This window comes from Neoarius graeffei, chromosome 27, assembly GCF_027579695.1.
Source record: "Neoarius graeffei isolate fNeoGra1 chromosome 27, fNeoGra1.pri, whole genome shotgun sequence".
NCBI classification, from domain to species: Eukaryota; Metazoa; Chordata; class Actinopteri; order Siluriformes; family Ariidae; genus Neoarius; species Neoarius graeffei.
Window position 1 is genome coordinate 34,328,939 of NC_083595.1, and position 12,125 is coordinate 34,341,063.

A 12,125-nucleotide genomic window follows, 5' to 3' on the forward strand; every position below is an offset into this window, starting at 1 on the left:
TGTAGAAGGATAAAGCGGCTAGAGATAATGAGATGAGATGAGATATTTTATATAGGGGGCGGCACGGTGGTGTAGCGGTTAGTGCTGTTGCCTCACAGCAAGAAGGTCCTGGGTTCAAGCCCTGGGGCTGGTGAGGGCCTTTCTGTGTGGAGTTTGCATGTTCTCCCCGTGTCCGCGTGGGTTTCCCCCGCAGTCCAAAGACATGCAGGTTAGGTTAACTGGTGACTCTAAATTGACCGTAGGTGTGAATGTGAGTGTGAATGGTTGTCTGTGTCTATGTGTCAGCCCTGTGATGACCTGGTGACTTGTCCAGGGTGTACCCCGCCTTTCGCCCGTAGTCAGCTGGGATAGGCTCCAGCTTGCCTGCGACCCTGTAGAAGGATAAAGCGGCTAGAGATAATGAGAGAGATGAGATATTTTATATATTTTTTTTTTTGGTAAGCGTAGTTTGGTTGGGCAGTTGCAAAATAAGAATTTCATTACCCAATAATAAACCGCTGTCTGTTATTGTGTATATGACAAATAAAAAATCTTGAATCTAGAGGCTCATCTGGGTTCGAACCTGCTAGTTGATTGATTGATTGATTGATTTTCCATCCATCCATTATCTGTAGCCGCTTATCCTGTTCTACAGGGTCGCAGGCAAGCTGGAACCCATCCCACACCCTGGACAAGTCGCCAGGGCATCGCAGGTCAATTTAGAGCCACCAATTAACCTAACCTACTTGACTGTAGGGGAAACCGGAGCAAACCCACACAGACACGGAGGAGAACATGCAAACTCCACAGAGAAAGGCCCTCGCCGGTCGCTGGGCTCGAACCCAGGACCTTCTTGCTGTGAGGCGACAGTGCTAACCACCGTGCCACTGGGAAAATATAGAATGTAAAATTAAAATAAAAATATGGTGTATATATACTTTGATAAATATCATCCATCCATACATTATCTGTAGCCACTTATCCTGTTCTACAGGGTCACAGGCAAGCTGGAGCCTATCCCACACCCTGGACAAGTCGCCAGGTCATCACAGGGCTGACACACAACCATTCACACTCACAGTCAATTTAGAGCCACCAATTAACCTAACCTATTTGACTGTAGGGGAAACCGGAGCAAATCCACACAGACACGGATGAGAACATGCAAACTCCACAGAGAAAGGCCTTCGCTGGTCGCTGGGCTCGAACCCAGGACCTTCTTGCTGTGAGGCGACAGTGCTAACCACCGTGCCACTGGGAAAATATAGAATGTAAAATTAAAATAAAGAAAAATATGGTGTATATATACTTTGATAAATATCATCCATCCATACATTATCTGTAGCCACTTATCCTGTTCTACAGGGTCACAGGCAAGCTGGAGCCTATCCCACACCCTGGACAAGTCGCCAGGTCATCACAGGGCTGACACACAACCATTCACACTCACTTTAGAGCCACCAATTAACCTAATCTACATGACTGTAGGGGAAACCAGAGCAAACCCACACAGACATGGGTGAGAACATGCAAACTCCACAGAGAAAGGCCCTCGCCGGTCGCTGGGCTCGAACCCAGGACTTTCTTGCTGTGAGGCGACAGCGCTAACCACTACATTTACCATGCCGCTGGGAAAATATAGAATGTAAAATTAAAATAAAGAAAAATATGGTGTGTGTATATATACTGTATGTTGGGCGGCACGGTAGTGTAGTGGTTAGCGCTGTCGCCTCACAGCAAGAAGGTCCGGGTTCGAGCCCCGTGGCCGGCGAGGGCCTTTCTGTGCGGAGTTTGCATGTTCTCCCTGTGTCCGCGTGGGTTTCCTCCGGGTGCTCCGGTTTCCCCCACAGTCCAAAGACATGCAGGTTAGGTTAACTGGTGACTCTAAATTGACCGTAGGTGTGAATGTGAGTGTGAATGGTTGTCTGTGTCTATGTGTCAGCCCTGTGATGACCTGGCAACTTGTCCAGGGTGTACCCCGCCTTTCGCCCGTAGTCAGCTGGGCTAGGCTCCTGCGACCCTGTAGAACAGGATAAAGCGGCTAGAGATAATGAGATGAGATATATACGTTGATAAATATCATCCATCCATCCATTATCTGTAGCTGCTTATCCTGTTCTGCAGGCAAGCTGGAGCCTATCGCAGCTGACTATGAGCAAGAGATTGGGGTACACCCTGGACAAGTAACCAGGCTGACACAGAGACAAACAACCATTCACATTCACACCTACGGTCAATTTAGAGCCACCAATTAGCCTAACCTACATGTCTTTGGACTGTGGGGGAAACTGGAGCACCCGGAGGAAACCCACGGGGAGAACATGCAAACTCCACACAGAAAGGCCCTTGCCGGCCGCGAACCCAGGACCTTCTTGCTGTGAGGCAACAGTGCTAACCACTACACCACTGTGCCGCCCCGATAAATAACATGAGTAGTATAAATAAATATGATCATATAAATATAAAAAGATAATACTGTGCAAAAGTACTTCATGCAAAATACGAGTAAACAAATACCTGTATCAAAATGAACAGGACAAAGACAATATAATAACAGAAGACTAGTTCAATTATAACATAATTAAAGGGTTGAGTTCTTCCTCTAAAAGTTGTTGAGATAAAAAGGTTTGGACTAGATGTTTGAAAGCACTTTTGGAAGACTGAGACTGTATATGACTGGATATGGTTGACTGGAGCCTTTTTATTTAGAGGTTGCATGTTGTCCTCATGTCTGTGTGGGTTTCGTCCAGGTACTCTGGTTCCTTCCTACGGTCCAAAGACATGTGGATTAGGTTAAATGGCTACTTTAAATTACCCATATGTGTGCATGTGAGTAGAGCACTGTCGCCTCACAGCAAGAAGGTTCTGGGTTCGAGCCCAGTGGCTAACGGGGGCCCTTCTGTGTGGAGTTTGCATATTCTCCTCATGTTTGTGTGGCTGCTCAGGTTTCCCTCACAGTCCAAAAATATGCAATTAGGCTAACTAATTTGTCCAGAGGTGTGAATGGTTGTTTCCCGAGCCCAGAAATGGGAGGACTGCAGCAGGAAGGGCATCCGGTGTAAAATTATGCTCCAATTAATATGACGTGAATCAATAGGGACCAGGCAACAGTGCTGGACAAGGGAAAAGAAGATGATGGTATGCGAGTGTGAACGGCTGTCAGCTACACACTAAAACATTTCAAATTGGTTTAACTTGGAAATGCAAGTTCACCTGCTGCCTTGAAAATGCAAGTTAACTCAATTTGACGATTATCTTTGTTTAAAGAGTCTCCATTAGTCAAGACAACTAAGTAATTCAAGTCTAACCTTTGAAAACTTGCACAGATTACCTCAAATTAATACACTTTTCAGAGCTCATTGAGTTAAAGAGAAAAAGTAAGTGGACATATCTAAACAAGGCTGAAATGTTTTACGGTGCACAATAGACTGGCAACCTGTCCAGGGTGAACCCCGCCTCTCAGCTAATGTCAACCTGGATTGGTTCCAGCTCACCCATGACCCGCAATGGATAAGCAGCATAGAATATGAATGAATGATAACTTTACAGTAACTTTTCAAGAGAATAAGTTTGGTGACAGATTGGCTTTTATACTCAGTAACACCAAGCTATCAAGACAGCCTGAGCAAAATGACAAATTCTACCAAGAAAGCTAGCTAAACAATTAACATCATATGCTCCAGACCTAACACCGACTCCTAGCTAGCTGCTTAATTCATAAAATTAATGCTGGTAAGATTGGGCCCCCTTTAGTTGCTTCTGCATTTTGAGGTTTGTCATTTTCTTGGACTTAGCCCATGTTTACATTAGACCGTATCAGCGGATCATCAGATTAACGTTTTTAAAACGATTAGTGTGCACACAGCAACACCAATACACGATTTGCGTGCACACAGCAACACCAATACACGGATACGCTCGGCTCCGCAGGCATCCTGCGCTCCAAATCACTCCGCCCTGAACAGCGAGTGCCCTCTGGAGGGTGCGCAGTCCGGCCTTGCGCAGCTCACAGAGCACGCGAGTGAAGTGCACAAGCTGTGATTCGGGACTGAGCCGCTGTGTGTGTGATCCCAGCGCATATCACTTACCACTTGCAAGTGGAAGGATGGCAAGCCTAAAGACAATCATAACTACACAATGGGCAGTATTTGCATCAGTATTTTCATACTTTTATACTCTTTAATGAAAGGTGATACAAGGCGGAAGTCCGCGCCGTTTTTCAGCAGTCGCGTCACATGACCAACGCCAGCGAATCAGGAAGGTGGATGTCACAGTGACGTTGTCCAATGACGACGCCAGCTAGAGCTCAGCACAGCGTATCCGTGTGTTCTCAATGTTTACACAGCACCGGATCAGACACGATCTGGATTGAATACGTGGACCCTGGCGGATTCCCGTTTCCCGGCGTTTCCAGGCGGTTTAATGTAAACGGACAGTGCATCCGCGAAGAAAACGAGACAGATACGGTCTAATGTAAACTTGGCCTTAGTGTTATCCATCAGTGGGCCCATTCAAAACTCATCCCAAGCAACGACTTACTTTGCATGTCCTGGAGCTTTCTTACTTTATGTTAATCAGGATCTGGAGCTTAGTCCCTATTCCAGGGAATACACCCTGGATGCGATGCCAGTCCATTTCACAGAACGCATCTAAAGGCAACTGTAGCCAGTCTACCTACCAGCATGTTTTTGGGGAAGCGGGAGGAAATCTACATACACAGAAAGTAACTGCAGCTCAGGAGAGGACCAGGGACCTTGGAGCTGTGAGGTAGCAATACTACCTGCTGCACCATCCCACACTTTGTTCAATTATATCTATATAACACTTTTACCAATAAACATTGTCCAAGTCCATTCACTATGTGGTCAAATGTATGTGGACATTTAGGTCTTCCCAAACCATTGCCACAAAGTTGTAAACACAAAATTGTCTAGAACATCTTTGTTGCATTAATTCTCTTCACAGTGACTAAAGCCAAGTAAACCCAGATCTGTTTCATCATGACAATAAGAAGTCAGGTGTCCACATACTTTAGGTCACATACTGTAGATTTAAATTAGCTCTACAACAGTGGCAAGGAAAAACTCCTGAGACAACCTGAGGTCAAACCCTTGAGAGGAACCAAATTCAAAGTCGAACCCAACCTCTTCTGGTGATGCCAGATAGTGGGATTATAAATAATTCCTCTTCTACAGTTGCATTCTATAACTTCACACAGTAGTAAGTATGTAAAGAGGATGTTCTTTATGAGCATCATACTCTTTATGATTACAGCAATTTGTATGTACAAGTCTACAGTATACGGGTGAGATTATTCACTGAAGAAAAGGTGAAACTTGGGTAGAAACTGTTTTGGGAAGTGTAGTCTGTGTCAGATCAGCTGTGTTGGGAGGAGGAATCAACTCCATGACTTCAGAACTACTGCACATCACTCTAAAAGTTAGATTAATGTAAGGGAATGGACATTCATTTTTCATTCAGATTTTCCTGGTGGTGGTTGAAGTGGCAACACACGCAGGTATTTGTTCCTTCTGGGGGATCCCAGATGTTCCTTAGTCAACCGTGAGCTATAGTCTCTCCAGTAGATCCTGGGTCTGCTCCTAGTTTCTAGTCCAGTGAGATGTAACTGGTACAGCTCGAGTTTCTGGTTTCAGCTCCCCGAACTCAAAACCAGCATCACACTCTTTTTCTGTGAGAAAACCGTGGTCTCTGATTGATTTTCATACAAACAAAAGTGACTGTGTAAAATAAGCTCGATATACAGTGATGCAACTTTTCTTAAATATTTAAATAAACGTCTAAGCCAATTAAATAACGAGTAAAAAGTATTCAGAAACTTCAGTAGAACTGATGTGAACTTGATTTAAAACCTGTGATCAAATTTGAAGAGGGGAGTCCCAGGCAACGCTTAAGAATATAATGAATCATAAACATACATTAAAGGTGGATTTTGTAGTTTATAATGAAATATTAATAATATTTATGTTCATATCAATAACTTCCAAAACATGTAGAAACAGAGTATTATAGAAATTTATATAATATTGAAATAGATAATGTTAAGGTTGTCTGAAAGTAAATACAAAGTGGCAGTACAACATATATTTCATGCCCAAGTTGAGGCTTTACTTAAATATTATTGACTGGTGTTGAGTGGTATATCAGATAGATTCCATTTAGTTAGCATGATATTGACTAGTTCAAAGACTAGTCAATATCATGCTAGCTGAATGGAATATATCTGATATACCACAAAAAGAAGCCAGGCAATATCTCATCTCATCTTATTATCTCTAGCCGCTTTATCCTTCTACAGGGTCGCAGGCAAGCTGGAGCCTATCCCAGCTGACTACGGGCGAAAGGCGGGGTACACCCTGGACAAGTCGCCAGGAGCCAGGCAATATTATTATTATTATTATTATACACACACATTCCTTTCGGGTGTTCAACGCGTCTTTCTCTTTCAAAATTCTCTCAAAATCTTAACACAGCAAACCTGGCAGCCATGTTTGTTTACAAATTGTCACAGTCTCTCGCTAGCGCGGAAGTTTTACGTCTCTGACGTGTGACGTCATGTTGTCTTGACAACCATGCAATATCATAAACCATATTCAACACTCATTCTCCATTGGGTAGAGCGACGTAATACATGTAGGATAAGCGATATGCTAACAATATTGCATGCTATCAAACCAAATGAGTGAAACCCATTCGAAGGGAATCGAATACATGTTTTTATTCCATCGAAAAAGTGTCCTGTATGTATAATAATAATGCTTATTACAATTTGCTTTAAGGGCGGCACAATGGTGTAGTGGTTAGCGCTGTCGCCTCACAGCAAGAAGGTCCAGGTTCGAGCCCCGTGGCCGGCGAGGGCCTTTCTGTGTGGAGTTTGCATGTTCTCCCCGTGTCCGCGTGGGTTTCCTCCGGGTGCTCCGGTTTCCCCCACAGTCCAAAGACATGCAGGTTAGGTTAACTGGTGACTCTAAATTGACCGTAGGTGTGAATGTGAGTGTGAATGGTTGTCTGTGTCTATGTGTCAGCCCTGTGATGACCTGGCGACTTGTCCAGGGTGTACCCCGCCTTTCGCCCGTAGTCAGCTGGGATAGGCTCCAGCTTGCCTGCGACCCTGTAGAACAGGATAAAGCGGCTAGAGATAATGAGATGAGATATTGATTTTATTCGAGCGGTTTAGAAGACTTGCCATTATAAAATCTAGCTGACCAACTGACATTTATGGGCTGTGACATTTAAAACATTCGACGAATCTAATCGCTGTGATTAATAGTGAAAGTTATATTATGTGAAAGGCACACTGAATAGCCTATATGAAGCTGTTATGTTGTTGGAAGGTGAGATATTTATATTTCCAACACTAAATAAAACTGAGGAGAGGCAAAAAGGAGGAAGCACTGAATAGAATATAAGTTAGATATATTATATAATCAGGGTTAAATAACTAAGTTATGTAACAGTTTCATTTTCAATGTTCACTATAAAGTTCAAGTTTCAGAAATGTACAAGGATGCAACCCTGCCCTCTTCTGACAGTGCTGTGATATACATTCAACTTTCCACATTCTTTCACCTTAATGCTTGTTTCTTTCCCCCCTGCACAATCAGGTACTTTTGCTCAAAATAATCCAGTTTCCAGGTGGCACGGTGGTGTAGTGGTTAGCACTGTCGCCTCACAGCAAGAAGGTCCTGGGTTCGAGCCCAGCGGCTGGTGAGGGCCTTTCTGTGTGGAGTTTGCATGTTCTCCCCGTGTCTGCGTGGGTTTGACCTCCGGGTGCTCCGGTTTCCCCTACAGTCCAAAGACATGCAGGTTAGGTTAATTGGTGGCTCTAAATTGACCGTAGGTGTGAGTGTGAATGGTTGTTTGTCTCTATGTGTCAGCCCTGTGATAACCTGGCGACTTGTCCAGGGTGTACCCCGCCTTTCGCCCGTAGTCAGCTGGAATAGGCTGCAGCTTGCCTGCGACCCTGGAGAACAGGATAAGCGGCTACAGATAATGGATGGAATCCAGTTTCCATTAATAAATCAGTAATCCCATTCCATTAATAACATGTTTACGGGCCTTTCTTTGTACCATTTTCATACTGTACAGTAAATTCAGTTACAGTTCAGTTCCTTTATAAGTTCACCAGGTTTCTTGCAGTCGACACTTGTTATCTAAGGAAATAAATGAAATACGACCCCCAAATCAGAAAAGGTTGAGATAAAATGTTGAAATTGGAATTAAAACTGAAACCAATTATTTGTAAATAAATTTTGACCTGTATTGCACTCAACACAATACAACAGCACATCATTTGATACCATATTTCACCCCATGAATTTGATTGCTTTTTCAAAATACACACATTTCAATTTTGATTCTTACAACACATTTAAAAAAAGTAGGGGTTGTAAAGCATTTACCATTTTATAATGCTGCCATTCCTTCTCACAACACCTAAAAGATGTTTAGGGACTGAAGACACCAAGTGATGAAGCGTTTCAGGCTTTATTTTGTCCCATTATTCCTGCAAACAGATCTTAAGGTGTGCAACAGTACGGGGTCGTCGTTGTCATATTTTTCATTTCCAAATTCGCCACACGTTCTCTACTGGGGACAGAGGGGACAGGCACCCTTTTCTTCCACAGCCATGCCTTTGTAATGTGTACAGAATGTGGTTTCGCATTGTCTTGTTGAAATATCCTTGGAAAAGATGTTGTCTTGAAAGCAGCATGTGTTCCTTCAAAGTATTAATGTACTTTTCTGTATTAATGCTCCCATCACAGAAGTGTAAGTCACCTTTGCCAAGGGCACTAACACAACCCCATACCATGACAGACCCTGGCTTTTGGACTTGTTGCTGGTAACAACAAAATTAACCCTCATCCTACCATGCTATTTTACACCTTAATCTTACCATGTGGGGTCCGTTTGGACCCCAATACTTTTCTTTAAAATTAAAGCTTATAAAGACAAAATCACCAGATAAGTTTTGTTCAGAACATCTTGTATTAATAACAGCAATACACTAAAGGGCCCAAGGCATAAAGAACACACTTAACCTTCATCCTACCAGCCAATTTTACATACACAAACTACCAGGCGGGGTCCGTATGGACCCCAGGAGGGAATACCTTGAAATCAATGCAGTAAGAACCAATTCAATGCAGCAAACAGACAACTTTATTGAAGAACAAAATCCACTATGGCTGAATATCAATGATGTATTATAAATGCAATAACATTGCAATAATATTGCAATAACTAGCATACATGTAGCAAATTATAGCGCCACAAAAAAAATTGGCATTATATACATGATTTTTGCAGCTCATGCAGCTGTAAAACATTCTGGATTACAACTTAGGTCTTTTCTTACAGAATTTAAAACAAAAAAGTAATTGTAAAATAATTTCGGGCTTTTGTTTTGCAGCCTGTGCTTATTGCAGCAGTGGGGTCCACACGGACCCCAAGAAGGAATGCCTTGGTAGTTTCATTATGGAACATAAAAGAAATAAAAGAAGTTAACTTTCAGTGTGCTATTCAATTATAAAATGAAAGACAGATAAACTTTACTCTGGGGTCCGGTTGGACCCCAGTAACAAATTAATTATACCTTCACAATGCAAAAAGCTGATCTTCCGGTGCTTTAGTGTTTTAATTAAGACATAAATTCCGACAAATTCATAAAACGGTGAGGCAGTATGTCACATATTTTTAAAATGGCAAACAAACATATAGGTGCGGGGTCCAGATGGACCCCACTTGGTAGGATGAAGGTTAAAGATTAAAAGATGATCCTTTTGGGGGCATCGTGGCTCAGGTGGATAAGGTGCCATACCATAAATCCGGGGACCTGGGTTCAATTCTGGCCTGAGGTCATTTCCCGATCCCTCCCTGTCTCTCTCTCCTGCTCATTTCCTGTCTCTACACTGTCCTATCCAATAAAGGTGCAAAAATATAAAAAAAAAGATGATCCTTTTGGTCTGGCACACACGGTGTCCATTTTTTCCAAAAAAGACCTGGAATACTTCTGGATTAGTCTGATCATAATACACACTTCCACAGTGTGACGGTCCATCCAGGCCCAGAGAAGTCAATAGCACTTCTGGACACAGTTAATATAAGGCTTCTTTTTCACACAGTCAAGTTTCAACTGTCATTTGTGGACGCAACTTTGTACTGTAGTGCTTGACAAAGGTTTGACAAAGTAATCCTGAGCCCATGTGTTTATATCAGCTATAGATGAATGACAGTTCTTGATGCAGTGTCACCTCAGGGATTGGAGATCACAGGTGTTCAGTTTAGGCTTGTACCTTGGATATTATGTACCATAGAGCAGAGGTGGACAGTAACAAAGTACATTTACTTGAGTACTGTACTTAAGTACACTTTGAGTATCTGTACTTTACTTGAGTATTTTTTTGGCAACTTATGACTTTAACTTCACTACATTTGAAAGGCAAATATCGTACTTTTTACTCCACTACATTTCTATCAAGGTCCTCGTTACTCGTTACTATGAAGCAGCTTTGAAAGTGGATGTTTTTTTCTTTTCTTTTCTAAAATGCGATTGTTTTTTTCACAGGTGACACTGAGACAGCCGATCAGTAATCACTAGGGTCATGTCCATAGACTGGATAAAATCAAGTTCAATGATTTCTTCACAGCATTATTTAACATGATTATTTGATGGCAGAATGGAAGGAGGCGGTTCTTCTGGCGAATGCATGCACTCATGGCCCATGAACCCATGTTTCAGTTTTCTGAAAGGATTAAAGATTCATTTTGTTTTAAATGTTTGCTTTGTTTGCCAAAAACGAACCACATCACGGCCTACAAAAACTCGCCATCCAACCTGCAGAAGCATATTGAGGTATATAAACGTTTTATTCCAAGAGAAAGCTTGCAATGAAGTTGTCTGTGCTTTTAGAGCTAGCGGTAAAATTGCAATAGCTATGCAGTCTGGTTAGTCAAATGACTTTCTATGGATTTGCCTGCTAAGTTGCTGTCGCCTTGTCCGCGGCTAACGTTTACACATAGCTAGTTAACTTGGACACTGTTAGTTAGCATGCAAACACGGAGTTACGCTAACATGAATAACGTTAATTTATCTGAAGTCTTTTCAGAAATATGTTTTAGCATAATCTTGCCAAATAAACAAAATGTAGAAATCTTTCTTTTCTAGTAGCATTAGCTACCCACTATGATTTTGAGTTTGAAAAGAGTTTGCTAGCATGTCAGGTGGAGCTTCACTGACTAGCTAGCTTAATGTTAAACCACCATGATGGCACAGCATGCATTCATTTTGTAAATCCAATAATTTCAGTCGGTTGCTTCAGAGGCATTAGGTTTTGTAAGCGTTGTGGCAATAATACAACAATGTGTTTACAGAAAATGCACTTTTAATACTTAAGTATTTTTAAAAGCAAGTACTTCAGTACTTTAACTGAAGTAAAAATTTGACTGGACAACTTTCACTTGTATCGGAGTAACATTTGACCAGTGGGATCTGTACTCTGACTTAAGTAATGAAGTTGGGTACTTTGTCCACCTCTGCCATAGAGGGTGAAATATCCAAATCCCTTCCTATCTTTCTTTGAGAAACATTGTTTTTAAAGATTTCAATTATTTTCTCATGCATTTGTTGACAAACTGGAGATCCTCGGCCCATCTTTGCTCCTCAAAGAATAAGCCTTTCCTGGATATTAATTTTGTCCCAAATCATGATTACCTGTTGACATCACCTGTTTCAAATCACATCATTTCATCTCATCTCATTATCTCTAGCCGCTTTATCCTGTTCTACAGGGTCGCAGGCAAGCTGGAGCCTATCCCAGCTGACTACGGGCGAAAGGCAGGGTACACCCTGGACAAGTCGCCAGGTCATCACAGGGCTGACACATAGAGTAGACACAGACAACCATTCACACTCACATTCACACCTACGGTCAATTTAGAGTCACCAGTTAACCTAACCTGCATGTCTTTGGACTGTGGGGGAAACCGGAGCACCCGGAGGAAACCCACACGGACACGGGGAGAACATGCAAACTCCGCACAGAAAGGCTCTCGTTGGCCACGGGGCTCGAACCCAGGACCTTCTTGCTGTGAGGCGACAGCGCTAACCACTACACCACCCTGCCGCC